The sequence below is a fragment of the Vicia villosa genome, unplaced genomic scaffold (genome assembly GCF_029867415.1).
Source record: "Vicia villosa cultivar HV-30 ecotype Madison, WI unplaced genomic scaffold, Vvil1.0 ctg.004227F_1_1, whole genome shotgun sequence".
NCBI classification, from domain to species: Eukaryota; Viridiplantae; Streptophyta; class Magnoliopsida; order Fabales; family Fabaceae; genus Vicia; species Vicia villosa.
In genome coordinates, this window is record NW_026706394.1 from 119,299 (window position 1) to 125,368 (window position 6,070).

Sequence of the window (6,070 nt, forward strand, 5' to 3'; positions counted from 1 at the left end):
GGTGCGTAGCATCTTCTGATCTTCTGACCTTGAAGTGCTTCTGAGCGTGATACCATCAGAACTTCAGTGCTTCTGTTCTCTTGTTCTTCTGATGCTTCCATAGACCCATGTTCTGATTCTGCTTCGACCATCTTCTGATGTCTTGCCAGACCATGTTCTGATGTTGCATGCTGAACCCTTTGAGACAAAGCTTCTGAGCGCTGAATTATGCGTACTCTTTATATATTTCCTGAAAAGGAAATTGCATTGGATTAGAGTACCATATTATCTTAAGCAAAATTCATATTATTGTTATCATCAAAACTAAGATAATTGATCAGAACAAATCTTGTTCTAACAACATCTTGGTAGCACCAGGATGAATACTCAACCCACTACGGTGTCCTTCTTCCAAAATACGTTTTCGGAGTTCATCAACATCAGGAACACAAACTCTGTCACCAAACTTCAGTATACCATTCTCATCCACTCTGAATTCACCACTCTTGCCTTGGTTAATCAAAGTCAACTTATCAATCAATCCAACATCAGCTTTCTGAACTTCTCTGATCTCTTCAAGAATACCACTAGTCAGCTTCAGCATACCCAATTTGACACTAGTAGGAGTACCTTCACACACTAAACTCAAGTCTCTGAATTGTTCAATCAAATCCAATTCCTTCACCATTAGCATAGACATATGCAAGGTCTTCCTACTCAATGCATCAGCCACGATGTTTGCCTTACCAGGATGGTAATTCAAACCAAAATCATAATCTTTAAGGAATTCTAACCACCTTCTCTGCCTCATATTCAACTCTTTCTGATCGAAGAGATACTTCAGACTCTTATGATCACTGAATACCTCAAATCTCGAACCATACAAATAGTGTCGCCACAACTTCAAAACAAACACCACAGCTGCCAACTCCAAATCATGAGTCGGATAATTCCTTCCATGCACTTTGAGTTGTCTCGACGCATAAGCGACCACTTGTTGATTCTGCATCAATACACCACCTAAACCCATCAGTGATGCGTCACAATAAATCACAAATGATTCTGTCGGATTCGGAAAAATCAAAATAGGAGCACTAGTCAACCTCCTCTTCAACTCTTGGAATCCTTCTTCACACTTGGCATCCCATATAAAGGCTTGTCCCTTCCTGGTCAGTTTAGTTAATGGTAATGCTAACTTTGAAAATCCTTCAATGAACTTTCTGTAGTAACCCGCAAGACCAAGAAAACTACGAATCTCCGACACTGACTTTGGGGCTTCCCACTGAGACACAGCTTCTATCTTTGTAGGATCCACAGCAATACCATCCTTAGAAATCACATGCCCAAGAAAACTGACTTCTTCTAACCAGAATTCACACTTCGATAGTTTGGCAAAAAGTTGCTTCTCTTTCAACAGCTCTAACACAGTTCTGAGATGTTCCGCATGTTCTTCCTCATTCTTAGAATATATCAGGATGTCATCTATAAATACTACTACGAACTTGTCGAGATACGGATGGAAGATCCTGTTCATATACTCCATAAAAACACCAGGTGCATTAGTAACTCCAAACGGCATCACAGAATACTCATAATGTCCATACCTCGTTCTAAAGGCAGTCTTTTGAATATCGTCATCTTTCACACGTATCTGATGATACCCAGACCTCAGATCAATTTTACTAAACACACGTGCTCCAACCAACTGGTCCATCAAATCATCAATCCTTGGCAATGGATACCGATTCTTGATAGTGACCTTGTTCAATTGTCTGTAATCTACACACAGCCTCATTGAACCCTCTTTCTTCTTTACCAGCAACACAGGCGCACCCCATGGCGAAACACTAGGACGAATAAATTTCTTCTCAAGCAATTCCTCTAACTGCTTCTTCAGTTCAGCCAATTCAGACGGCGACATACGATACGGTGCCATCGACACTGGACTAGTTCCCGGAACCAAATCAATAGAAAACTCCACTTCTCTTTCCGGTGGCAATTCGTTCACTTCTTCTGGAAAAACTTCTGGAAATTCACATACCACAGGTAACTCGCTACCCACCACTTTTCTTTCACATCCATCAATGTGAACAACATAAACACTGTTGCACCATCCCCGATAGCCTCATTCACTTGTCTAGCTGTCATTTCTAGATTATCAGTACTAACCTCTTCGGGAAAAATTACCGTCTTCGCAAAACAGTTGATATGAACACGGTTGAATTCCAACCAGTTCATTCCCAGGATTACATCGAGTTGCTTCAACGGAAGGCACACTAAGTCCATCCCGAATTCTCTACCAAAAATGTCAACCGGACAATTCAGGCATGCAGACGAAGTAGTTACTGAACCCGACGCAGGAGTGTCAATAACCATACTTCCATTTATGTCAGATATTTCAAGATTCAACCTCATAGCACAATCCAAAGAAATAAAAGAATGAGTTGCTCCAGTATCAATAATTGCAACTAAAGGTGTGCCATGAATGAAACACGTACCTTTAATCAACCTGTCATCTGGAGTAGTCTCTGACCCGGTCAAAGCAAAAACCTTTCCTCCTGATTGGTTCTTCTTCGGCTTAGGACAATTCGGACTAATGTGACCCTCTTCACCACAGTTGTAGCAAGTCACAACCCTCTTCTTGCAGTCAGCAGCAATATGACCCACTTGGTCACACTTGTAACACTTCTTCTGATCAAGCTTGCATTCATTCCTACGATGCCCCATCTCACCACAATTGTAACATCTAATACGAGCACTGGAATCTCCCCCACTGGGTTTCTTCCAATCAGTAGATTTACCGCGACCATATGGCTTACCTCTATCCATATGTTTCTTTCCTTTTCTGTCAACCAACTCGCGAGAGTGAGATGACCTCAGCTTAATGTTATCTTCCTCAAAAATCCTGCTACAATCCACCAGATCAACAAATCTCCGGATTCTCTGGTACCTGATACCTTGCTTGATCTCATCACGAAGACCATTCTCAAATTTGACACATTTCGAGAACTCACTAGCTTCATCCTCATTGTAGTGCACATAGTACCTTGCCAGTTCCACAAACTTGGCCGCATACTCTGGTACCGACATATTGCCTTGAACCAATGCCAGAAATTCAACTTCCTTTCTGCCCCTGACATCTTCAGGAAAATACCTCCTCAGGAATTCCCTTCTAAATACAGTCCAGGTAATTGCTGTACCATCAGCATCCAGTTCAGCTCTGGTTGACATCCACCAGTCATCAGCCTCCTCAGATAACATATGAGTACCATACCTCACCTTGAGATCTTCAGCACAGTCAATGACTCTGAAAATCCTCTCGATCTCCTTAAGCCATTTCTGAGCACCCTCGGGATCATGCGTGCCCTTGAACAATGGAGGATTGTTCCTCTGAAAATTCCCCAACTGTCTTTCAGCACCAATCCCAGCCCCTATAGCATTTCCTCCAAGCACACCAGCAATCATGTCCAGAGCCTCAGCGATAGCATCATCGTTTCTTCCTCCTCTTCCAGCCATTAATCTGCTTACACAACAATCCAGTCAGAACAAAAGTATCGACAAATAACTCGTATTAGTCGCATACACAGAAAGACTGACACTAAGACTCTGGTCACAACGACCGACTATGCTCTGATACCACTAATGTAACACCCCTCTAATAACCCGCGGCAATTGAATAATTATTAATCAGAGTAAACATGCAAGAGGTGTCACAATTCATAAAATGAAGAAAACACACGTCGGTACATATCATGCATCCACTGAAAACATCTGTAATTATAACTCATTAAGAAAAACATGTTTACACAGCGGAATTAATCCATCAGGTCAACATTCATCAATAATGTATCAGACTTCAAACATCATAAACAAATACAAATAGAGTTATAATCAGAACTCTAAAAACAAAGCGTTCCCAGTGTTACATCTATCAGAGCATGACACCGACACAATACTAAAAATCGACTTATGAGCTAATCCTCACCAAGTCACGCCGCTATCCTCAATCTAAAAATGACAACAAGTAAGGATGAGTCTCATCACAGTTAACCAATGTTATTGCATCATAAATAATAACATTTCATAGTTATATCATTCACCCAATTGTTTCGTATCCAGACCAAACGTCATTCACACATCCACAGATAAACAGACAAGTCGTCATATAACATATATCATCATATTAAAACAAGTCATGCACATGTATGAAACTGACACTATGCATGTGGTACCAACATCACCAGTGGAAATCATCCACCGACCGATCTATCATCATCCAGATACGGCCCTGCCAGCACAAATTCCACACAATGGGAATTCTGCCATTCACTGAAATCCTCTCATCATCTAGGATTCAGTCCTCATCAATGTTTATGAATGCATGTAACATATATATAACATACTTTCATCATCATACTATGAGTAGCATCATCTATACTCATTTCATCATCATCATCATCATCATCATCATTATTAAGCATGTTCATATATACATTCACATCATTCAAATACAATTAAACCATCAGTAAACCAACTATCACACTATAAGGTTCACTCATCCTCAAACGGCACACAAAACAGGCCTACAGATCGAAAGTTACACATCATTGAACTTTCCAGAAAAATCACAAAACAGAAATTTGCACACACAGCGTCCATACGCGTATCATGATGCCCATACGCATCCATACGCGTATCACTATGTCCCATACGCGTATCATACGCTTTTCAACAGGATCGGATTTTTGCCTAAAAGCAATCTCATACGCGTACCAGTCCTGCCATACGCGTATCACCAGAATAATTTTCCTCTTTCAAAATTCTCATACGCGTATGAGCATCCTCATACGCTCCTCATACGCAAATCACCAGCACAGGGTGTTTGGGACAGGGCAGCTGCGTATCATACGCGTATAGCCCCTTGGGAGTGTCTCCCATACGCGTATGACCTCATCCCATACGCGTATGGCATTGTTTCATACGCGAAACACCAGAAAAATTGCCCAGAACCTGCAACTTCGTAACAGTCCAAAACCCATTCGTTTTTACTCATACCAATCCACGATTTTGAGTCTAAAAAACATAAAAATTCACATCTAAACAGCATACGAATTCATCCACAACCACAGTATATGATTCTATAATCAATTTCATTCTTCATACCCTAAATCTATCAGTTATTAGGGATTCACAGTCCAAATTTCAATGATGAACACATACACAATTTCAGAATATAGAATCAATGGATCCAACCATACTCCTAATCCATACTATCACCTATAATACGATAAAAGAGATTAAATGGAGAGTCTCCCCTTACCTCAGATAAAAGTCTTGGTTCTTGGTCTCTCCCTCTACAGTTCTCCTTCACGTTCCTTGTTCCCAATTCCGTTCTTTCACGTTCTTTCTTTCTTTCCCCCAATTCCCAATTCTGATTATTTTATGAAAAATAATATTAAATTAGTAAGGGCTTTACTACACCACACCCCCTTCTTCTTACTAATCTCACACATGGCCCAAATGCCATCAACCATCATTTTCCCATTATTTTCATAAAATCCATAATAATAATAATAATTAATCTAATATTCAAATTAAATTATAAAATTAAAATTATACGGGTGTTACAACTCTCCCCCACTAAAAGAGTTTTCGTCCTCGAAAACATACCTTAGGTAAAGAGCTCTGGATAAGAATCCTTCATCTGACTCTCTAGCTCCCAGGTAACATTTCCCCCAGCAGGTCCTCCCCAAGCTACTCTGACTAAAGCTATTTCCTTGCCACGCAATTGCTTCAGCCTTCGATCCTCAATCCTCACAAGTAAAGTCTCAATCGTCAAGTTATCTTTCACCTGTATATCATCTACTTGGATCACATGGGACGGATCTGAAATGTATTTCCTCAACTGAGACACATGAAATACATCATGTAAATTTGCAAGCATCGGCGGTAAAGCGATATGATAAGCCACTTCTCCCACTCTTTCAGAAATTTGGAATGGTCCGATCAAACGCGGAGTCAACTTCTTCGACTTCAATGCCCGACCAATCCCTGTCATAGGAGTAACTCTCATAAACACATGATCTCCCTC